Here is a 25183-nt window from a genome sequence, read left to right as displayed (position 1 = left end):
ATTAACTATCTCAAATGGATCTGAGGACTTGCCATTTGAAAGAACAAAGCCAGTCATGTCATCATGGAACAAGCGTATGAGGTTAATGAATCTTCTCAGGCAGCCAAGTTTTGACAGGATAATCCACAGGGCTTGTAGCTGTTGACAGCGTCATATGCCTTGGTCAGGTCTATAAAGACAGCCTACAGATCCAAGTTCTGCTCTATGCACTTTTCCTGGACCTGACAAACAGCAAAGATCATATCAGTGGTGCTGCGGCCTGGGCAAAAACCACACTACCTCTGGCAGGTTCTCCTGAGGTGCTGGTGATGAGATGGTTGAGAATGACTTGAGCCAAGATCTTCCCAGCAGTACAGAGAAGGGAGATGCCCCAGTAATTTCCAGTCAGCTTTGTTGCCCTTCTTCTTGAAGAGTGAGATGATTGTGGCATCCTTAAAGTCTTTGGGCATGTTGTCATCATCTTCCTAGATGCTGATCAAGATGACGTGAAAGGCTTCAAGTGACACTGGTCCTGTCGCTTTGAAAACTTCAGCAGGGATACCATCCATCCCAGGGGCTTTGCCAGAGCAGGTCTGGCTGATTGCCTTTTTGACCTCACCCATTGTAGGGGGCAGGTCAAGACTGTCTATCATGGGTTTCTGAGGGCTCTGGTCTAGGGCCACAGGATTGACAATGGAGGGCCTGTTGAGAAGGTTGTGGAAGTGCTCTCTCCACCTCAGAAGGTCATGCCATATGCAGACAGGAAAAGTGGGGTACTTAGCTTTGAAGGTCCATATACAGCTTTGATAGCACTGAAGAACTTCTTGGTGTCAGTGTAGTATTGGACTTAATCAGCTTTACTCTCCCACCACTCATCGTGCATTTTGCGAAGTGCTGTTTGCACCTGGCTCTTAAGGTGTTTGAAATGATCATGTTTGGAGATTGAGGACTGATCGTTTTGCCACAGCAGAAATGTGTTCTGTTTTTCCTCTAAGATCTTCATGATGGCCTCGTCATTTTCATCAAACCAGTCTTGGCGAACTCTCTCTTTCAGTCCTAGTGTTGACTTGGCTGACTGTCACCAGGGTTCTGAACTGGTCCCACTTTTGTGTTTGGGTCTCCAGTCAGAGGTCCATGGGATGTCAGCACCAGCATTTATAATGGTGCTAAATCAATGTTTTTAATTTACAAGGGGAGCCACACTCAGAGGTGTTTAGATGTAACTGTTTAATACATGTTTAATGTTGTGTTTATGGTTGAATCAATTGTATAATTAATAACTGGTAATTGGTTGTGGAGTAACTTGCTGTTCTCTGTGGATCCAATATGGAATCTGTGATCTCTGACCCCTGGTCTCCATTTTTCTGTCCTGCTTGTAAACCACCAGGGCACTATGTCCACACTAGTTCTTGCTGGATAAACTTGTTTTTGACCTCACAGCTAGCACCCAACATTCTATCACCTCAGAATTTTTCCTGCCAAAGAGATGGGGTCACCTGCATACTGCTGTCTACCTGAGAGACTGTTTGTGTGGCAGGGGCCCTCTGAGCTGTTCAGAGGGATCCCCCAAGGGTACTAGCATGCCCGAGACAAGACTGGGGAAAGGAGAACCCCACCTAGAAGATAAGTAACATCGTCCTATAGGGAGTTCAACCCATCTGTAAGGAATCCTGCAACTGAGTCACCGTCGTCTTTCAGGGCTTTTCTGCTGGTGAAGATGAATACAATTCACGGGACTTTCCTCCTCCAAGGGCTTGTCCACACTATCACCTTCCTTGGAAGGAAGGAAGGATGGTAATTAGTGCGTTGGGAGTTTACGAATGAAGTGCTGCCATGCACAAGCAACACTTCATTAAGCAAATTTCCCCCCGCCCCCACCGCGGCAACTTTGAACCACTGGCACACACGTAGCCACGGTGCATCCGCTGGTACTTGAGTTGCCCCAGCACTTGAAGTACTGGTGTGTGCGCTGCGACTAGATGTGTGCTGGTACTTCGGAGATATTGCAGGAGGCGGGTGGTGGAATTTGCTTAATGAAGTGCTGCCTATGCATGGCAGCACTTCATTAGTAAACTGCCAACACCCTAATTACCAGCCTTCCTTCGAAGGAAGGTTGTAGTGTAGACACAGCCGAAGACTTTAAATTAACTGGCGAGTTGGGTCCTGGGCCTTCTTACTGCATTGCCATCAGCAGCTGGAGTTTTAAGTAGGATTTAGGCTGCTGTTTTGGAATATTTTGTTTTTTCAGAGCCATGGGACAGTTTTTTTTTATTTGGTTGGGAATTGAACTTTATGAATCGGTCACTGTACACAGTAGTATTAGTGTTCATCTTCCTCCTTTACCCCATGTTCTGTTAGTACCCTGTAGCTGTTTAGGACTCACCACTGGAGTGCTTCCTGCTGGTAACTCAGCACTCAGGAATTAGCTCAATCTAGCCTTTGGAGCATCCTCTTTTGGGCAGCATCTCACTTGCTATTACCTGTTTGTTCTCCACCAGTCATAACAGACCTGCATCCCTCTGACCACACAACCTTCCCTAGAGATGCTGCCCCATGTCAGTGCCTCACACTCTGGAGTGCTCCCTTCCCAGGGTACCGCAACCCCCTTTACGCACTGCCAGTTATCATCGAGACCCTGCTTCAGGAGAAAAATGCCATCTGAAATTGCTATTTATCATTGGCTAGGTATGGACCTGCTGCTATCTCCTACTCTGGCAGCATCCCTGCAGTCCTACCGCTCTGCGACCCAGGGGTCGGGTCAGGCCAGGTCTCCCCCGCTCTGCCTACCTTTTCTCAGCACTCTAATATTCAGCCCCAGCTGGGCCCTAACTGGCAGCTAATTGCCTCAGCAGCTGGCTCCATGATCTTAGCCTTCTCCCACGGCTGGTTTAACCCTGGCTCCTCCAGTGTGGGGTAACCGCCCCATCACATATGCTTAATACAGTTCTGCCTTCCCTTGAGGAAACAGGCTTGCTGTGTGAAAGGGGTCACCAGTGCAAACATTTGAGAGCTGCTGCTCTAGGCTAGAGTTAGATCATTGAAAGGCAGCTATTTTTGCTAGACAGGCAAATGGTAATTTAACTTGCTCAGGAAGCCAATGTAAGTTTTATATTAAGAAAAATTGCAATTTGATTATTTGATTCAGCTGCAAAGACAGCTTTAATTTTCAGAAGGGAGAGTGCCTCTCAAAACACATTAAAGCCCTCTAACTGCAAATTTAGCTGATGTATCCAGGGTCAAGTAGTTTAACTTGCAAATCTTTCTTTAACTATTTTGAAATATTTCTGTAAAGCTATGTGGCTACGGATGCTTTTGATTTTTTTCTATAAAAAAGGAAGATGTGTAGAACATACAGCCTCTTGTGTATTTTGCTTTTTGGAGGGATGAGGTGGGTTTAAATGTCTTCCCCTGGCTCAAGAAGCAGTCGCTTCAATCAGCAAATACAGAAGGGGAAACATGTGATCTAGAAGAGTAGTTAAGGAATCTTGAGAAACATGAGTGGAAATACACTTTCCAGAATTAATGGAAAGAGAACTATTCATGTATTTCATGTCAGGGAAATGAAATGGGCTCAGAAATCATGAGAACTCCCTGCAAGGAGTAGCCCTTTTGTAAATGGGCATAAGCTGTTCAGAACTGACTACCTGCATATACATTATAGCTGTCTGAAATGCACAGAAGTAACAAATATATCACTTTGTCCCCTGGATGCTCTTTTTTTCTGGAGTGTGGTCCCAACATGCCACAGAAGGCAAGCCAAGCATTTGCCATCATGTTTGAGTGCACTTATACAGTCATTCAGCATTTCAGTTTTAAATGCTTTTAGATACCCTGCAATTTGGAGGCCCAAACTACCTTTGATCAAACAATATTAACATCCACTGAGTGAGAGATTTCATAAAAGCAGCTCTATAGTTTCTTGGGAAACTGTCAAAAATGCATACAAAAAGCTCAGTTCCTTACTGTGCTTGTTGATGGAACTACAGATAGGTCTGTAGCTGAGTGAATTGGCATATGCTAACTTCTTCAAGAAGGAAGGTGAAAACTTGAAGATGGTCCAAAGAATCAACAATGACTTAAAGATTACAAAGTGTGCCTTCTAGTGAAACACATAAGCTAATCAGTTTATCAAAAAGAAGGTTAAGGGATGACAATCCCAGACTGCAAGAATCTAAAGGTGGATCATGGAGGGGTCCTCAATCCAGCAGACAAAAGGATACGAGATCGAACAACTGGAATTTGAAGTGACTGGAATTTGGACTAGAAAATTAGGACCACAATTTTAACACTGAGGGCAACTAATCTTCGGAACACATCTCATGGGTTATGGTGGATTCTCTATTGCAGGGAATTTCTAAATATGCCCAACTTGAATCGCAGCTTGAAGCAGTAATTCAGCGAAGTTCAATGGCCCATGCTATACAGAACACCTCAGTAGATGATCACAATGGTCCCTTCTGGCCCTAGTATCTGCAAATTTGTAAAGCATAGGAAATTTTTATACTCCTTCTTGGAATCGGGGACTGCAGATGATGTTACAGAAAGGAATAAATAAGGTTGAGGCATTTTGGGACTTCTGGAAGAAGAGTGCAAATCAAAAATGACTGGTGTGAATTTAGAAGGGGCAGTAGGGAATATGTGCTGTTTAAATGACATGCAGGTCACGTTTAGATAAGATATGCCTAATGTTGGTGTGGAACATTGTCAACAGCAACCTTGAACTTATCATTTTGGATCTCCAAAAAAGATCAACACGATCTTCAAAAGCAAGAGTTTTGTATGAAAGACATTTTTGATGTTTTCTAACTTTTTTTTTTTTTGTTGCTGGAGTGGATGAGAGCTATTTAGGATTTCTGCGCTATGCTCAGAGTTGCTAATTAAGCTAGAACATTGAAGGTGGGTACTGAAGAATACTAATAATAATACTAATAAAAAAGTTGTCACCCATTTGGAACCTACATCAGAAACTAAGTTGGGGTGGAGATTAGCCTTTGTTAGGCATGTTGCTGAGTAAATCAAGAGAGGCAATTATTTCTGAGCATAGTGTTCTGTGATTGAAATTTCACTTTCAAAGAGATTTTATCTTTCTGATTCATTGAAAAACTGCTATAGTGAAAGAATGTCTTGGTCATACCCTTAATGTCAAATGTTTAAGGGTAAACATGTCTGTACCTTTTTAGAGGCAAAACTTCAAAAAAAAAAAAAAAAAAAAAAAAATCTCCCCCCCATTATGGCATTGTACAAGCTGAAAATCAGTCATTGCACTCTACTTGGTACTGAAAAAAAACTTTGGTGTTGCCTTTCAGGGACCACCTGAATCCCATGAAATCCACAACTGATAGAGCATATGCAGGTTCATCAAAACTCTTAACCATCAGATCACTTGTTTTTCAGCATATATTGCTTAGTGCAAAATACTGTTCTCATTGTGATGTTGCAGAACAGGGATTTTCCACGATGACTTTGTGCCATATGTGTAGAGGGAAGAATATTCCAGGACTGTTTTGAAGATACCAGCAAATGGTCCAAGTGCTGATGATCTTTGGCCCCACTGTATTATACCCAACTGAAGTGAATTTCTCAAATAAAAGATATGACATTTTAGAACTGTGTTTTTCAACTTTTTTTTTTCATTTGCTGAGTCCTAAAATATTTCGAATGGAGATGTTGGCTTCTTTGGAAATTTTCAATGTAGTCCACAGACTGCAATTGTCTTATTGTAATGATGGACCTCTTAGACATAGACTTCAGATTCCTGGAGTATGAGGATCCTGGGTTAAAAGCTATTGTTCTAGAACAACATTAGAGATAATGGCTCCTCAATAGAATGTCCATGGAATTAATGAATCTATAGCACACTTATATTTTTGGGGATTAAATCAGGAGTCAGAGCTGGAAAAGAAATTGAAGCAAAATAGTGGAAACAACTTAATTTTGCTCTTGAGTTTGTTTAAAAAGCACTATTAGAACTTGATGTTGTTCTTTGATGACTATAAATATTAACTTCCTCTCACTGAAAACTCAATTTCCAGCAGATGGCAGGTGAGAAACTGAGTGGATTGACTTTGGGTTGTTTGTTTAATGGTCAGATTTTAAATTATGTAAACAGATGCATCTTGCAGAGGGGAGAGACACTGAAGTGCATGATATTGATATGTAACATCTGAAGTGTCCATTGTGTGTGAATACTAGATCAAAGAGAGAGGTCCTTTTGAGAATTACATTGGCAGTGCAGGAAGGAAAGCCTAATTCTTGTGCAGAGAGAGAGGCAAGTGTTGACATTTGTAAATAGTGAATATGGTGTATGCAAAGATGAGACAGAAAAAGTAGACAGATACAATACAATCGCAATCATAATAATCATTTGATTAGAACGCTCAACTGGATTTTCGGACATACGTGCTCAGTTCCTGGTTCTGCTACAGACTCCCTTGGGCAAGTTATGTATCTTCCTTTCCCACATGTAAAGTTGGGATATTTCCTTCCTCTTAACCTTTGTCTGCCTACCCCTGTTTGGATAGTAAGCATTTTAGGACAGGAACCTTCTGCTACTCTTGAGTTTATACAGCACCAACTGCACTGGATTTTAACTTTTGTTTGGGTCCTGCAGGTGCTATTCTAGTACATGTTAAATGATGACAAAGGAGGAAGGTGGGAGACAGTGACTGAATAAAGATCTGGGTTTTAAAGAGGCCTGTAGCACATGTGAAGAGGGAGGCTACGCTCCAAGAATAAGTAGCAGTATGGATAAAGGCACATATTGGAGACTGGGAGGAGACAGGAGAAGCATGCAGTAAATGGATGATACTGAGTCTTGAATGCTATCGTGAACTCTGATTCTGTTATGAAGGACGCTACAAGGGAATAAAAATCAGAACTGCAGATGACTCTTCACAATATTAAATGCACCACAATTAACATGTGAGTAAATTACAGGTTGAAGCTCTCTAGTTCAGCACTCTTGGGACCTGACTGGTGACAGAGGAGAGAAGTTGCTTGACCACGGGAGCTCAATGTTGTCTATCGCATTACCTACACTTCCAGTGCTTAGTGGGCTCTTGGAAGACACTTCAGGGGTAAATTACAGCTAAATAACAGCACAGAACACTGAGAACCAGGACTGATGGCTGTAAAACTTTATGGGGACCATGGGAAACTTGGCCACACTCATAGAAAGTGGTTGTCCAGCTAACTAAAATCATGCCAGATTAGGGATGCTGCTGGGAAAGAGTTCCAGATTAGAGAGGTTAAACCTGTATTTATATAGGGATGATAAAGAGCAGATCAGAGTGTATATTTAAAAGGATACTTGTGTGGACCTCACCATTTAGGCATAGTGCAGGAGATCCCTGCATGAATGCACTGGGACACTGGGAACATGCAGGCTGCACTGTCTTTTGGGGAGATGCATCTGACCCCTTCTGATTCCCAAAGTAGATAGTGTTATGGAGGAAGCAGAGATGGATAGGCACACTGGAGGGAACAGTCCCCATGCTCCCAGGAACACCAGACCTCTGATATTCCGGTGAGGGGCTCTTATGTGCAATGATCTGAGGGTGGGGGCAGGGGCGCCTCCTGTGCTTACCCGAAGGCCAGAGGCGTTCCACTGGTAGTCAGACTGCTTTCACAGTTATAAAATTATTCTTGATCAATATCTTTGGAGTTGGCAACATCAAAATGTTACATGATATGTCTGTATGGAAAAGATGTCTGGGGAAGCATGGAAAGGAAGAAAACAAGTAGTGTTTCCAGAGTGTGTGAATTACTATTCAGATTAGCACAAGGCTCTCTTGAGAGGCACTCTGTCAAATGGGAGTCCGGGGTGTGTGTGTGTGTGGGGCGGGGGCAGGGGGGAGGTGTTGAAGAAGGCCTGAGATTTTCATCTCGGGCCCATGATGCTCTAAAGTGAGCTGCAGTGTCCCATCTGAAATTTGGATAGTCCAGAAATTTTTATCTTCTGCAAAGTATGTTGAACAGCTTACATTAGCTTTTTGTGTAATGCTGTAGCTAGGCCCTTGAATCACTGGGAACACTTCGTCATTGTGGTTACTGATTTTTGGTAAATGTGAGAAGCAACAGTTCTTCCAGAGGGTAACTTGGAAAGGAAACATACCTTTTCCCTAAGCAAAATCTTCTCAAATATTAAAGAAAAAAATCTATTACTTGTTCTGTTCCTTCCAGGAGTAATTTAGTCTCTTGGAGAGACTTGCATAGATATGGACTTGAAAATCTAAAGGGTTGCTACTGAAAGAAATTTACTGGAATGATTATACAAATGCATGGTGGATCCATTGTCTCTAAATGCATGCTTGTGAGGAGTTACATTGACTATGCTTAGCAGCTGTGGGCTAATTGAATCTTTTGCCTAAGGGTACATCTACACTTGTGGGAAGATTGACCGCCCCTGGGTCAATCTTCTGGGGTTTGATTTGTAGCATGCCTAGTGGAAACGTGCTGAATTGAACGGTCATGGTTCTGCCATTGACCCCAGTACTCCCGGCAACTGTGAGGAATAAGGGAAGTCAGTGGGAGAGTTTCTCCTGTTGACCTCCCGCTTCTGTGGATGACAGAAGATACTATGTTTCTGTTGTCATACACTGATATAGGCATTATCGTTTTACTATTGCACTATATGTATGAACAATTCAACACACATGAGCCAGACACTAGAGCAATGTCTATACTACAAGATAATTTTTTTTTTAAATTGATTTTGTAATGCTGGGTTTTATAAATTTGAATTGGAGTATCCTCACCTCCCCCCAAAGTCAAGTTAGTGCTACCACACTAAGTTGTTAAACATCAACTGTTGCAGCAGTGCATTGTGGGAACCTATTCCACAGTTCCCTCAGCCCCATAGCATTTTCTGGGTTTTTTTCCACTGGTGCAGTATGGGGGGTGGGGGAGGAATGCCCTTCACGTGATTGTAGGCATGTGATGTCCTCGTCTCATGTTGCATTGCTCTCTTTCCCCTCCTGTGGAAAGCAAATGTGCATTTTTTTTTTTTTTTTTTTTTTTTAAAAGACTGAGACTTCCCTCTCTGATGACCGCCAGCCCCACAATCTTTGCCATGTCAGGGGAGACTTCCCCCCCCCCCCCGCCCCCGCCACACCCACCAGTGACAGACAGCTCCCAAAAATCTTAAATTCACGGGCTTCCTGTTAGCTTACTTCCTACACATCTGGAGAGCATTGGAGAAGCAACTGGTCAGAATGGCCACCTGTGGGGCATCGTGGGATACACGTGGGACTCTTACAGAGGCCAATAAAACTGGATTAACGGTTGTGTGGAAACAGCTTCTGTTTTAAACCAAACACATTTGAACTTCCTGTTAATCCTATGCAGGTTGTTGGAGTAAGAATACCGGCTGCAGTGCTCTCTAAATTCAAAATGGCATTTGATGTGTGAACAGTTACATTTTAAAATTGGGCCAAGTGCCTTACATGTGAATTTATGCTGTAGTGTAGACCCAGCATAATGTATTTCTGTTGTGGAAGTACTTAATGGGTTACAACTGTGGACTGGGAGTAAGGAGCTTACAAATGCTCCGAGGCGTGTATGATCCAAATAGAAGGGGAACAACAACAGCTATAACAAAGAGCACTAGGTAACTGTGGGATAATTAAGTTTGGTGTAATAAGCAGTGGTTGCACTGTGCCAGTTGTCTAGTTACGAATGTTTTATGTGCATTGCAGCAGAGGTGGGTTTTAAAGTATGGCTCAAGTGTTTGTAAAAATACAGCCCCCCTTATTGGGAGGAAAAGAATGGAGTTGAAAAACAGATTTCCAAAGCACGCTCCTTCTGGAGATGCAGGTAGCGATGGGGGTAGAACCAGTATTTTGCACCTGTGCCCTTTTGAAAGGAAGCTGTGGCATGTGTACAGGTACCTGTCACTTTCTTATAAATTTAGTGCACATTATTATTTTTTACCCTAAGTTCTTTTCAAATTTGAAAGTAGAATGTAAGATACTCAACTGTGTAATAAAATTTGCCTAGGAGTTAGAATCATCTTTCCTGATCAAACCAACATCATTGCTATTCATTGTTTGTATTTTAGTAGTGGCTAACAACTCCAATTTGAGATGATCATCCTATTTGTGTGAGGTATTATGTAAACAAATCAAAGAGATTACAGATTAAATACCCCATCAATAAATCTCACCATCATATTGAACTCCTTATATACACCCTTCTTCAAATACACCTGTGAATAGCTTTACAATTTTGCGTACATAAGGCCATATGTATAGAGAAAGATTTCAGTTGTAAATAAAGCATCTGAAAGAAAAAGAAATCTAATATGACAAATGAATAAAATTTACCAGTTCCCATAAAGTGTAATATTCAAACAATATCTGATGCCATTTGCACCATAAGTATGGGGCATTGGTGTTTTTAAGCCCCTTGCATCTGGGGAGCATAGATCTTTATTTTTAATATTCAAAATTCTGTTTTCAAATGAAATTTTTGTCTTTTACACAATAGCAATGCATAAGCCAATGACTGTGAATAAAAATCTTTACTTTGATACTGTTTATGTCAATGAACCAATACTAAAAACTTCTGGATATCTAGGCAGTTAGAGAGATGTGACTATTAGGTAATATGAAAAACAGAATAAAACAAATCATTCTGAATTAAAGTATTTTTTTAAGTTTCTGTATCAATCACTTTAACCATTTCACTAATGTTATGCATTTATTTTTCCTTGTGAAATGTGTGGATCTTAATAAACCACCTGTTACAATTTGCATCCTTTAATTCAAGTTACTTCAAATCTATAATTGCTTTACTTTGATCAGATGACTCTAACTATTGGACTATCCCTTAATAATTGTACTTAAAGACCTGAAGTAGTAGAAACAACATTACTTGTAAATTTCTGGGAAACTAACATATGACACAACAATAAATGTAGCATATATGTTGTTGCCATTTTCAGTGTCCAACTTGGCTGTGGTTTTGATCCTTAACTGTTAGTTTGGAGCAGACACAGCTGCTCATGGGCCATTTGAATCCTACTTTTTGTTTCTGTAACTAGATTCTTTGGTTTCTGTGTAATGCTTACCCTTTTTCTATATAAGTCTGCACTGCAGCCAGTATGTCACATAATTTTCCTTATGGGTCTCCTGAAGTCCTGGGGGTCAGCCTGCAGAGTGAAAAATGCAGAGATATAGGAATGGCTCAGCCAGCTGAAAGTTACGGGAAGGGAAAAGCTCCAATTTCACCCAAGGGGGAGGGGAAAAAGAATGAAAGGAGCCATTCAATATCAACAGAGGCAATCTGGCTGAAAGTCAGTGAGGTTTAAAATCCAAGAGGTCCAATAACTGAATCCGTATGCATTCAAAGCAATATTTTAAATACCGCACAAGTGCAGATGAAAAAAATGATGGTTTTTCCATCTTGCTGGTGCATATGGCTAGCCCCATTCCAAAACCATGCAATATTTCTCCAAAACTCTCTGAGAGCATGTGGCTAAGCCCAGCCCATGTTGTCAAAGGATGTGGGTGAAGGTCTCCTATTGAATGACTCCACTGGTCACCATTCAGGAGGATGGTTGTTGGCTGCCTCCAAGAAAAAATGAATTACTTTTGTTATCCCATTAAAATATGTACACTGCCCTTGTTACTGTAAAACCTGTGCTAAGCTAAGGCTCCAGCAATGGTACAGTCATTAGCATCTGAAAGTGAATTACTTCTGCTGACAAGGTTCTAGTTTATAGAGTTCATTTTGTGCTGAATAAAATGACATGAAAAATAAGAGTCCTGGGATTTGGCACACCTGGATGTGAGTTTATACCAGAATTTTCACACTCCCTCCCTCCTTTACCTCTCTTCCCAGTGTATGCTCTTCTATCTGCCTCTCTCTCTCAATATGTGTGTGTTTCTTTTTAGTCTCTTTATTCATTGTAACAGATAGGCTCTGAAGCCATATATGAAAATGTAGGCAAAGAGCAAGAGATCAGTGGATAAAGCACTGAGTACTTACCTCTCAGAGCCTCTTATGCTGTCAGCTCAAAGTTAAAGTGCAATAAATTTGGTGGTTTCACATCAGTCCCAGATGAATTGCAGTCCACCTCATAAAACTACTATATAATTAAGTAGAGGTCAGTACAATTGGCAGTCTCCCCTCAGCAGCAAAGGCCTATGACCGAACACATAAACTTGCTCCCAGTCCCTGTGGGGCTCGAGGGCTGAGTGGAGGTGGGGTGGGGGAGAATGAGAGAGGCAGTTGCAAGCACAATCCCTTTACCTGCTTGTGAGTAGAGAGCTCGTTTCAGTTTCCATCATTTCTCGTAAGCACAAAGGAAAGATGAGACTGTGCAGCTGAGGTGACCCCAGAAAAGGAATTGTAGTGGCTTTCTGGAGATGTTGGCTTTGATTTCAAACAGGCTGGTAGTACCACCAAAACTTGTGCCTGTTTTTTTTTCTTTGCTAGCTTGAGTCAGTTCACTTCTCAGTGGCAAGGTGAAATGGCACCTCTGTTGATGTCCTCATTGGAGTGTCCACATCTGTAAATATTGAACTTTCCTCAAAAGGCAATTTGGTTCTCTGTCAGTGTTTGTGTTACACTGGGACTCTGTATGAACACAGGGTTTTGGTGTCCAGTGCAGCTACACTAGAACCTGCCACAAATATAGAATCTACTTCTTAAGAAAAGCACAAAATCTTGGGAGAAATGGGGGGGAAAACCAACAAAAGAAGTGGCATGTTTTTTTGGCATGTATTTTTTTATGTACATATTTCCCTCCTCCCTTATTTCTGACATATGAGTACTATAAACATTTAGTTCAACTTCTCTGCTCAATAAACTCTGAGACTAGCCAGTCAGTCTGAAAGGATGAAGTAGTCCAAAAGGTCTTGTGTTCATTCTCTATCATCTCATACCTGAATATACTTTGGGAAGGCTATCTATCTGGGAAATGAAAATAGTAAGCTGTTAGATGTCTACCACATGCTTTGGCCTTTAATAGAAGTATTGGAATGAAAACTATCCCCAGGGTGCTTTTTCTTCCCCCCCGCCCCCTGGAAATTTAGTCAAATTGCTTTACTCTCTTTTGCTTTAATCACTGCTAGAAAGTATTTTAAGTGACTTCTAGCTCATGGTTGTTATCCTTATTGAGAAGGATGGATAATGCAGCTGGAGAACTGGCTATATCCTAGTGGCGCCCTCTAGCGTGACTACAGGGTTCTTGCTTTCAGCTCATATGCCAGACAGTAAATGCAGGTTGGCTGTAAGTGTTCATTTGGGCTGTGAATCTTTCTTTTGCTTACAAAACCTCTTAAGGAAGGAAATAATTCTATATTCTGAAAAATTAAATATCCTTTTGAGTTATGTGAAAAATAAATCAGATGGCCTAAACCAAAGGCCAGATCCAGTCTGCATGTTTTTGATTAGTATTAATATTTTTAACCAATTTTACAGCTTTTGGGGGCCAATTCCTGGCGCTGCAGAGCTTTCTCAATGAATTTAACTCTTTATCCTTATCCTTATGCTAGTATCTAGAAGTTCCAAGGTCCTTTATGCTAAGCTTTTAATATACATTGGGAAGAAATGCTTTCTTATCATAAGAGCTTAACATTTAATGAGGCAAGATAGACAAAGGCAGCATTAGCTTCCATATTTTAGAGATGAAGAACTAGGGACATGGTGGGGGAAACCCTGGCCCCTTGGAAATCAGTGGTAAAGCTCCTATTGACTACAGTGAGTGTGGGTTTTGACCACACAGACCAAGTGACTTGCCAAGGAAACTGTGTCTGCATTAGGAAACAATACCAGAGAGCCTGAGTCCCAGTTTAGTGCCTTAGTCATAGGACCAGCCTGCCACTTTAAGCGTTCCAACATTGTATGATGGTAACTCAGTATTATTACCATCATTTTATGGGTGGCAAAACTGTAACCCGGAGAGACTAAATGACTTGTCAATCACACAATGAATGGCTGAAATAGTAATAAAATCCCAGGTCACCTTACTGTCAGTCTGAACCACACGAAACCTGGTTCTGCTGGACCACAGTGCTTCTCTTTTGGAATCTGATTTGGGAGCTGGATCTGAATTTTGTGGCTGGTCCCTATTTCTGTCTTGGGCTGAACCAAAACCTGAGATGAAAACACCCGAATACTGAGGAGTTTGACATACAGATTTAGAGACAGTTCCACAAAATAGTGAGGTCGGGGTGTTTTTGTTTTAAAACATAAGTCATATTTTTGGTCAAAGTTATTTTGGGGATTTCTCCTTTTTCTTTTTAAGAGCATCTGGCACGCAGAATTCAACCATGCAATTCAGTGAAATAAACTCTGCTGGAGTCCAAGGAGCTTGCACCCACATAAACTTCATCTCATTAACCATGCAGCATGGTTGACCTGTCCTCTTGCTGGAGGATAGCTGTACTGTCCTCATTACAGCCTTGTTTCGTAAACCGTTTTAGAATTGGGGGCCATGGTGCTTGCTGAACTGAACTGTGCTTGATGGCAAACCAGAATGGTGTGGAAAATAGTCCCCCAGAGTAGTTCTGACTGACTAATTTATGCCTCTAAGGGGACAGTCTGGCAGTCGGGGCATCTCTACATTTCATCGGTCTCTAACCAGGTCACCTTTCCCCTGGACCTGGTTCCTTTTGCCATGGGTTAGTGGTTACCATAAAAACACTGTGGCAGCTCTGTGGCATAGAATGGTTCCTCAGTACAGGGGAAATGCTCTCAGACTGGGTTAAGTCAGGTCTGTGTGTGCTTTGCACCAGCAGAATGGCATCAAGGATATGGCCTCTACCCTAAACTGTGAATGAACTTGGACTGATACTTTGCATGAAGACATTGGTGGTTTTGATGGCCTCAGCTGGTGCAAATCCACACACATTGCAACTGAAAAATGATTTGCATGGAGTCCTGCAAACTCACTCAGGCTCTATATGCAGTTATGTAGTTAAAACACCTAATGACATCATACCACAGGTATGGAGCTGTGCAAAAGTCATTGTGCGCATAGGGGGAGAGAGCTACCTTCTGAGTGAAATAACCGAATGGTAGAGTCCTCTTCCACAGGGTGATTTTCACCCTAACTGCAAAATTCCTACCAACTTCACAGGGATGGGGCTCAAATATATTGACAGTGGCTGGAGAATGCACACCCCATAGTTCTCCTCTTGGAAAGGAGTTTGAAAGCTGAGACTGTCACAGTTAATGAGAGCCTCTTAAATTCTGCATCAGAATTCTTACCGCTGGGAAGTTAGGAGTGAACATCTCCTCTTGCTCTAAAAATTTGTTTAATAGCTGTTTTGAAATTTGATTTTGTTTTCTGTGTCCCACTTTCATAAGTTTAATTACTTTTTCAGACTTGTGCTGTCTGGGAAATTCAGAGGAAGATTTGAGAGGGGAAAAACAGCAACTACAAGCAGGTTCTTTTCCAAAAGGAAGTTTTTAGCATTAAGGGCAAGTTCTGTCTGTGGTTGCACCCTATGTTACCATGCTGACTTGCTTGTGTAAATGAGGGTAGAATTCAGCCCTCCCTCTATAGCACTATTTTATTCTTCAGTTGGGTGGAATCCGAGGTCTGATCCCAAAGCGCAGTGGAACAAGAGGGGGACTTTTTTTTTTTTTTTATACATTCATTTTACTGAGCTTTGAATAAGACCCATGTAGGAAAAAATGAGCCAGGTAGACCTGGATGCTCTGAGCTGGGGGGAAGCCATGCTGACAAGTCAGAAGATGACAGAAAAAAATACTTGTATGAACAGTGAACCACCTTCAAATACTTCATCAGGGGGCAAGCCAGACACTTTGGTTCAGCAGTACATGAGCTTTCCATGGCTGCAAACAATGTTGTTTTGTTTTACAAGGTGGGGGCAAAAATGTAGGGTCACACACTTCCTGAGTGCTTCTGAGGCTTGCTCTACCTGAGTCCCCTGCATGGCATCTCACAAGGGGTGGGAGATTGTCAGGCACAGGCCAGGGTTAAAGTGGGCCAGTATGGTACACTGGTAAGAAGTGGCTGATGGTACAGGCATTTAAACAGCTGACATAAAAGCACTGCCAGGGTCCGTCCCTGTTTGGTGGTTCTGTTGGTAGGGTCCAGTAGTACTGCTGCAGTAATGCTTTAATGTTATGACTCCTCTTGCCCTTCCCCTCCCTCCAGAACCACTGATGGAGGACTGGGCCCTGCCCTTTTTGGGAGCTGGAACCAGCTGCCTATACCAGTCAGATTTTTCAATTACTTTCACCCCTGTGCTCAGGGGAGTGATTCTGTGAGGGGGCTATGGCAGTGTTCCAGACAGGCTGCTTAACTGACAGGGGTAAATTTTAGTTTCTGAGAGTTCCAGGGTGCTTTTATGGTTTCTATGATCCTAACAAGACACCCAAATTTAATATGAAAACTCACCCTTTTGAGTCATGGTGTCTTGGTAGAACTCTAGCAGTTTATAATCCTTGTGAAAAGAAGCCATGTTCATGGCAGATCTCAGGCCTGGTGAGCAGGCATTCCAGAGATTTTTGGGCTGCAGAAACAAACTGCCCCACTTTGACTCCTGTGGGCCTCTGCAACTCAAAAACCCTACTCTTGTGGACCAGCTAATACAGTGAAATATCAGTGTTGGGAGCCATTCCCACTGACAATAAAGATTAAAAATGAGTAACTACTGAGTAATCGGTGTACCACCCATATCACAAAGTGGGGAGGCATACAAAGACCCTTTCACTTAGTTGCAATAATAATGAAGCCATTTGTTGTACTCTTGAGCTACAGATGGGTAACCTGCTGCTGAGCTCTTAGGATAAGATTTATTGCAATCATTTGTCATCACTGGTCAAAGCCCGTTAATCTGGAGACTCTATATAAAGATGCTATGAGCAACCTGTGATCAGGGATGATATCTGGTCTTCTCAGGTCAGCACCCGATGGACCACAGTGAGACACTAAGCCCCCTGAAGCACCTCCTCATCAGACATGTGAGCAGGCAACAAAATGGCTGCCAATCTCCTTGAAGCCACCAGCATCATTCTAATTTTGGGCCAGATCCTTGGGCCCCCTGCAGCTACTGTGTGCCCCTTTGTCATAGCCATGCTCAGAATTGCACAGGAGGATTGCCAGTGTGTAGGTGAATCCTTTAGGGGTAGGAGGTCACTCTAGTACCACATATTCCACCTCTTTCTGTCACATGACATACAGGATGTTGCTGGGACAAAGAGGGAAGGGCAGGAGCTGTCAGAAGAGGTCTTTTGGAGGCTGGTAGCACCTGGCTATTCTGTATTAAACCAGGAGACATGCCTGGCAGCCAAAACAAGTAATTGTCACCTCTGGTACTGGAGGGACACTGAATGCATAAAGGCTGGACTGGAGAACCTGGTTCTTCCTTTCTGCCAACATTTAGTTGCTGGCTTCTACAACGCCTTTTCTCACAGAACAAGGCACAACAGGATTTGGATCTCTTGAGGCATAAGAAGTACATCTGACACACGCCAGAGCTCTGATTTCCCTCCTGCTCTTAGTTGAGTGACCTCCCCCGCCCCACCCTGAGAGAGAAGAGGGAGGGTTTTGGTTCTACTTTGCATAATAAAATTGAGGCCTTGTTAGACAGTCTAATTGGAAGGGTGGCTCCAGCTGAGGGACAAAAGAACCCCAGTCACTCATGAAACAGAGGCAAGTACTTTAGTGCTTTGCAGACTGCATTTTTTTTTCCAGTCATTCCTATTCAACAACTATTCATTCAGCTACCAAATGTATCATAACCTCTCAACATAGTTCTCCCTTAAGGTGGGCTGCCTGTTTGGCATCAAAGGAGTGAGCATGACAAGTCTGTGGTCACTGGCAGGGTACCCTTTTGATGAAGGTCAAGGGGTTATCTTTCCACACACAGGTGGTAAAGCCTCACACCTCCAGAGTCATAAAAGTAAGGCTTTTTAATCCACAGTTGAGGATTTAAAACTCCAGAAGCTGGGCCCAGGGGAACACTGCTTTCATGTTGCCATAGTGGGTACTGGCACTTTTAATGCCTGACTGCAAGTTTCCTAGCTCACTTTTGTGGGGCACGCTACAACGTTAACATTCTTGTCACACGGTTTTTGTTGTATGAGTACTGCTACGTTGTCAGTTTGAAACTGAAATGCCATAAATCTGGTGGTCTCATGTCAGTCCCCTATGTATTGCAGATCACCTCATAAAACTACTATTTAATTAAGTACAGTGCAGTACAATTGGCAGTCTCTGCTCAGCAGCAAAGGCCTAGGAGTAAGCACATAAATGTACTGCTGTCGTGTTTATGCCATGAGGAATGGTAAAGGGTCTTGGACTGCTGAATGTGTGTGTGAGGGGAGGAGGGGGTAATTTAAGGAGAGCTCACAAAGAGATCCCTTTAGAACAATAGAAAACACTTTAAACCCCACTCTTTTAATCAGAGAACAGCTTTCCTATGCCTGAGGGGAGTGTGCTTTTTTTTTTTTTTTTTTTTTTTTAAATTCACATAAACAAGTACCTCATCCATTTTGAAAAGTTAAAATATAAACTAACAAATTGGAAGGAAGCATATGCACATTTTTGAATTGTTAACATGGCCCAGTTTTTAGGGTTACCCAAATGCACTGCTTCAGAGTGTGTGTGTGTGTGTGTGTGTGTCATATGAGATTATGAACGTTTAGTAACATTTGGCACCTCTTAAATTTGAGATGTTGAAGAACTTTAATGCATTGACTCCCAAACCATGCTCTAACCTCCAGTGTCAGTCTTCTTATTGACTGATACATGTGCCAGTTGAAAGAATTAATATTATCCAAATAACAAGCATTTGAACAGTCATAATGGCTGCTGCTTTGACTTTGGGTGATGACTAGATAAGTATTACAGGCTTCTCTTCAAGCTCTTAAATCTTCTGGCTAATTAAGAACATATTTTGAGCATTTATGTGTTGCTTCTCCCACTCAGTTGCTGTGGTAATTAGGTGCCTGTGAATTATCCTTGCGTATATCAGGGATTAGTAAAAATGGATTATGTTGAGAGCTGGCAAGTATCAGGGGTAGGTGTGTTCATCTGTCTTCGAAAACAAGAAGTCCTGTGGCACCTTATAATCCAACAAATATTTTGGAGCATAAGCTTTCATGGGCAAAAGTGGATCTTTGCCCACGAAAGTTTATGCTCTAAAATATCTGTTAGTCCACAAGGTGCCCCAGTATGACTTGTTGAGAGCTAGGAGATTGCCATATATTGATACAGCAAGCCTGAATGTACTATTGTAGAGACTAGCTGGAATGGTGCCTTGTCGTCATTCCACGTCTCTTTCCATGCACTGTATCCATCCCCGCCCCCTCCAAGTCTGCTAGAATCCATGGCAGCTTTGCATTAAAAATGTCCTGATGTCTTCAGTATGAAAGGCATTTAGTCCTCAGTATTAGGGCCAGCCCTATAATTTGTAAGGCCCCCAAATAAAGTGACTATTTCCCTGTGCCTTATATTGAAATCCCAGCTCAGGTGTGGTGATAGATTTCCTCCCCTTCCTGTTCTTGCTGCTGGAGGAAAAGATAAAGGATTGAGCAGTTAGTTTCCTTTCCTCCTTGTCCCATTGCAACGTGTACCAGGAGTTCCTGAATTAGCAAAAATGTTTGTGTTCAAAGTTTGTCACTGCTTGGCTACCAACCCAGTGGAAGCGGCAAAAAAGAAAAAAAATCCAACATGGAGACAGTCATAGGCATTTGAAAAGCTAAAGAAACAATTATTTTTTTTCACACACCTTGCCGCAGATTTTGCATTCTCCATTCACATATGCATGAAAACAAGGCTAGCAAGATTTTTCTCCTAAAAATAGAAAACATGGAAGTTTTAATACAAAAACTGCAGAGATGCATATATCTCACGTATTGCAAGAAATCAGTGCAAAACTCAATGAAAGCTAGCTCTGTTATTTCTTTCCTATAGATGTCAGACAAGTAGCTAATCTCCACACTTCACCATAGCAAACAAATTGGAAATCTGACACCAGGACTCAGCTTCTCTTCAAAATACTTCTGACGAATATAGTCATGTAGTACAGAGGATAAACATGAAAGTGAGCTAGCAATGTGGAGATGGGGTAAGACGACAATCTGGATGGAGTGGCTCATTGAAAAGACACAAGGACTACATCTACCCCAGATAGTTTTTTGTCAACAAAACTCATGGAGTGTCCACATCACAAACGCATTCTGACAACAACAGTAAATTGGCAGAATGTGGCACTTCTGTTGACAGTGTTCTGCAGCTCCCCCAGGAGGCAGAACGCCTTTGACAGAATCTGTCAACAGAAAGCCAATGTGCATGCTCCAGGGGGCCCTCTGCCCACACACGGGGCTTCTGGGGCATGGGGCAGCCCTACCTGCTGTGCTTCTGGGTGGCCCCTCTGTCGAGAGAGCGGCTAGGCAGTCTGGCTGCTCTCTGTTGACAGAGCAGATTGACTGACAGCCATTGGCTTTTATGCATGGCTGCAATCTGGCAATAGAAGTTTTATTGGAAGATATCTTCCAACAGTAACTTCTGTCGACAGATGGCTGTAGTGGTAGACGTAGCCAAAGAAAAAATATATGTTATGAGCTGCCTTGGCTGCTTTTTTGCACTTTTCGGGGGAAAAAAAATCACTGAAAAGCGCATTTATTCTAAACATAGTTGTAATTATAAATACCACAAAATGGCATGCTTGCTAAGACCAGAGACTGTGATTAAAACATAGTATAAATGAGTAATTTATTAAAATTAATTGTATCATCAATGCTTGTACTTCGTGATCCCTCATACCTATGGCAAGCTGAAGTAAAGGCTGAGAACACTGGTGGGGAAGTCAACCTTATTGACCCTCCAAGCCATAGATAAGTCTTCAGCAGTTCAAGATCCATGACACGCCTGATAGGGGGTTCAGGGCTCCAGCCCCATTCCTTCTGAAACCCGCTGCTAAAGCTCAATGTTGCTTCACAGTTGTACATGCTGTTTGGTCAGGTCTTTCCTAATTGTGATATGTGTAAAGGAAGGCAACTGTTCTTTTTACATGAAACAGTAAAACAAGAAACTATGGATTAGAACTTCAGCTGGTGTAAATTGGCCTAGCTAAGGGTTTTGCAGCCATTGGCACATGTGCCAGGAGTGCCATGTGAGCTGGTTTTCTTTGGCATGCAGCTGGAGCTCACTCCACCCATACAGAGCTGGCAGCAGCTTCCCACCTGAGGTTGGCCAGGGTCTTCTCCCCAGGCTGCTGGGGGGCTGTCTCCCTGGGACCAGCAGCAGCTTTGTGCCCCTGGCCACCTGAGATCCCTGTTTAGGGATGATTGCTGCTCCAATCCCAGCCAGTGGGGCTGCCTGCCAGACCAGCTGAGCCCCTAGCAGCCTCTGTTGCTGGGGCTCCCTGGTTAAGCAACATTCATGGTTCTGTCAGACCAGAGAATCTGCGATAAGAGAGGTGCGACCTGTATTAAAATCCTGGAATATTTTTGATATTTCAATAACCTGGCCAGACAGAGATTTAAAGACTGAAACAGTAAAGTGCTGCATCTTAATTTATTAATGTTTATAAGTAGGACTATTAGTGACTTTAAAAAGTATCACTGGCACTTGGACCATATATAGAGGTCAAAAGGTCAAATTTCAGCACTCTGTCTTGGAAAGGTAGCTTACTGTCTAGCTCTGCTGGTGCTAATTTACAATATGGCCCGGTGGTGGCATAGGTATGCTCCATCCCATGAGGGGTGTTCTCTCTCTGGGGTAGGGTTGTTACTGTTCTGCTGTGGACCCGAGTCAGTCAGTCACCCCTGGCAGCGCAGGCTGGAGTCTGTATAGAGCAGCCCTTACTTGTAGGGCTATGTGACCCAATGGCCAGAGTCTGTAGAGTGGCACCTGGGTGCAGGGCAGTGCAGCCAAAGGGCCAGAGTCTATGGAATTGTTGTTAGATGGTGGGGGTGGGTCCCTGACAGAGGGCCTTTGTCAGTGGTAGAAGGGTCCACCACTAACTCAGCGGGGGGATTCCACTGAAACGTGCCAACCTCACACAAGTGGGAGATACCACTTGTACAGCTTACCTGGGTCGCTTCCTACAAGGACTCTTGTTTTTGTTTTGTGTGTGGTGTGTTTTTTTTTTTTTTTTTTTTTTTTTTTTTTAAAAGGCAATGGTACTCGGCCAGCTCCTTGGCCTCCAGACCCTCCACCCCCAGCTCCTGGCTGGGTATGCCAGTGGGGCTTCACGTGCCACCTGGTTACCAGCTCCAGGGCTGGAGGGATCCCCATCACCTAGCTAGGGGTCCCATGCCTGGGGGCTATTGAGGTGCCGGTACTCGGTACCGGCAAGTACCAACACAAAAAAACCCACTACTTCCTACCATCTCTGGCAGCAGGGCAATCTGCAAGGCTCTGGGGTCCTTGGACTCTGCAGTGTAGGGCACTCCCTGGGGTTCTGTTAGCTTTGGAGACTCATGCCAGTCTCCTGGGTTTCTGGTTGCCACTGGAAGGGTCCAGACCTGCTCCACCTCAAGGGGTTAAGGGAGCAAGTCCTTCTCCAGCATTCATCCCAGACTAACCTGAATTGCTTCCTTTTATACTATCCCAGCACTTGGAGCATATCCAGTGTGGCTGGGGGGTTGGGATGTCCTCCACCTATAGTGTAATAACCTCTTCCAGCCCAGTGCAGGGTAGGCACGTTGCGTCACAGGTCCAAACATCTGAAATGTGAAAACAGAGGCTTCTTGCTACGTGGAAAATGTCGACGAGTGGCAGACATCTTGTTACCAATACACTCTAAAACAAACCCCAAAACCAATCATCCCTTAAGAAATCCCAAAACACATGTTCCAATTTACAGGTCAGTTGATATCCTCTCCTCAGGCTACCATAATTTCTAGTTTGGACGTGTCAATGTATCCCTGACATAATACATCAGTGAGGCAATATCCAGTAAAGCAGCTGCCATTTGAAGGTCACACTGTGAATCTGAAAACCAGGAGCCAAAAATCTCTCAGTATGCTTTCCTACTTCATTAGTTTTTGCTTTATACACCCAGACAAAAAAACCCCTCATTTTATTTTTATTTTTTTTATTTTATTTAAGTGACACTCATGTCTGCCTTGAGAGAGAGGTCTATGCAAGCTGTGCTTTTTAATGGGAGAACAGGAAATTGATTCCAGCATGGCGGTAATGTAAGGACATTTTGAATGATGGGTTTTTTGTTTTTGGGTTTTTTTTTTCCCTTCCCTGAATATCTATTTCTATATGTAAGCAGTCTTGTCTCTTAAACAAATGCACATAAAGGCTATATATAAAGGTGCACTGTTAACAGAAGAATATCCATTCTGAGTCTCTTGTGCTCATGTGTCTCATGAGGCTTTGTAGCTGATTTGTGGAGGGGGGTGGGTTTTCCCTTATACAGAACAAAAAAGCAGTCCTGTAGTGCTTTGAAGACTAACAAAGTAATTTACTAGGTGATTGAGCTTTCGTGGGACAGACCCACTTCAGATCTGGAAAATTCTGAATATTCATTCTTTTACAACTGCTGTATTCAGAGAGCTGTAACACAAGTGCTACTGGCTATGGTTACAATAGCCAATTTTGCCAGCAAAACCTAGGTTTTTCCAACAAAACTCGTGAAGCGCGCCCACGCGATGGGATTGGTCAACAGTATCTCGACAAACCACAGCACTTTTGCCAGTGGTGTTCTGCCTCAAAGCTTTGAGGCAGAATACTGCTGTGGACAGACTGTCGTCAAAAAAGCTGTGTAAACGCCCCCAGGGGGCCTTTCTCAATAGACAGGGCATCCACAACAATGGGCAGCCCTGTCTGCTGTGATTCCAGGTGCCTGATTTGTTGAGAGAGCAGCCGGGCAGTCCAGCTACTCTGTCGACAGAGCTGAGCACTCTTTTCATTGGCTTTTGTGTGTGGCTGCACTCTGACAACATAAGTTTTTGTTGGAAAATCTCTTCCGACAGTGACCTCTCTCTTGATAGAGGTCTGTAGTATAACTATAGCCACTGCCTAGAGAGTGGACTTCATACAGTGCAAGACCATGGAAAATGAGGACAATGAAGAAGTCCTACCTATCTCAGCAAGGTGCATGTGAAATGCTAACATGAACGGTACAGTTTTAACATTACTCCGTTCTTATGTTGTACAAATGTGCAGGACTGACTTTGCCACATAGTGGAGAAGCAGGCAAATAGGGGAATAGGGCTAAAAGCTATGTTTCCATGAAAATTAAATCTAATCTTCATGCTTCTAGGAAACGAAAAGGCCTGTTAATGAAGTCAAAGAGGTGTTTAGTTTACATGAGAAAATCTCATCTTCAAAAGATGTTTCCCAATATGCACACATGCACATAATTGAAAAGATTGTTTTGGCACCCAAAAAGAATAATTTCTGAACATTGAAATGGGCAAAGCCAGGACCAGAGAGGGTTATAATGATGCACTGACTGGAAAAAAAAAAATGATACATTACATATTTCATGCAGAAGTTAATGCATAGAAATCTAGTATACTTATAATAAACAAGGTGTTTTCCCCTTTCAGGGTAAATAAACTGTTCCTGTGGGCCTGGTCATGGCACCTGGAAACCTTGATGTGTTTTGGAAGAATTCAGCTGTGCTTGCAGTGGTACCAGAAGATAAGTTAAGCACTCCAAGGAACCATTTATAGGAGCCACAATTTATTTCTGCGTTAATACTGCCTATAAAATAGGTTCTAGACATTTACGATGTAGAAAAGAGTAAGTGAAATATGGAGATGAAAACCAGCAAATGAGAAATTTATGACCAAATTGAAGATGACCTAACTGAGTTTTAGTTCTAACCCCAAATGCAGTTTTAAAAAATACCATGTATCATTAAAAACAAATTTGTATTATTAATGGTAATGTCTCATATCTCCAGATGACAGCTCATAATCAGAACACTCAATCTCTTCCTGACGACAAGAAAATGATGATGAAAACAGAAGAGAAATGCAAATTCCACACTTGAAATACTTTGTCACTGGATCATAGCAACTGGTTCTCTACTCCCTTGCAGCCTGGTCAAAGGAAGTGCAAAGACTTATTGCTAGTGTTTTGTTAGTGGAGAATTCTGATTTGGTAGCACAGACATAACTAACTGCCCAAGGGGTGAGATAGGACCTGATTTTTCTGTCTCCATTTGCAGGCAAGTTTTCTGTGCTTTCAAATTTGAGATTCCATGTTGGGACAGAGAGCCCTGTCATGGAGATCTAAAGGAGGAAGGGTGAC

General features: G+C 42.6%; 1 long non-coding RNA gene across 1 annotated transcript in view; it reads left to right on the top strand.

The window, feature by feature from the left end:
* The window catches only part of LOC142008675 (uncharacterized), a 45035-nt gene extending 20282 nt beyond the window's left edge, over positions 1-24753 (top strand). The window contains exons 2-3 of the long non-coding RNA XR_012644203.1: positions 23021-23109; positions 24475-24753. This is a non-coding gene — a long non-coding RNA (uncharacterized LOC142008675). The remainder of the gene's footprint in view (positions 1-23020; positions 23110-24474) is intronic.
* Positions 24754-25183: the final 430 nt, after the last annotated feature.

The sequence above is a fragment of the Carettochelys insculpta genome, chromosome 2, assembly GCF_033958435.1.
Source record: "Carettochelys insculpta isolate YL-2023 chromosome 2, ASM3395843v1, whole genome shotgun sequence".
In the NCBI taxonomy this organism is placed as follows: Eukaryota; Metazoa; Chordata; order Testudines; family Carettochelyidae; genus Carettochelys; species Carettochelys insculpta.
The sequence above is the reverse complement of the archived record's forward strand: the minus strand, read 5'-3'. Positions and strand labels throughout refer to the sequence as shown.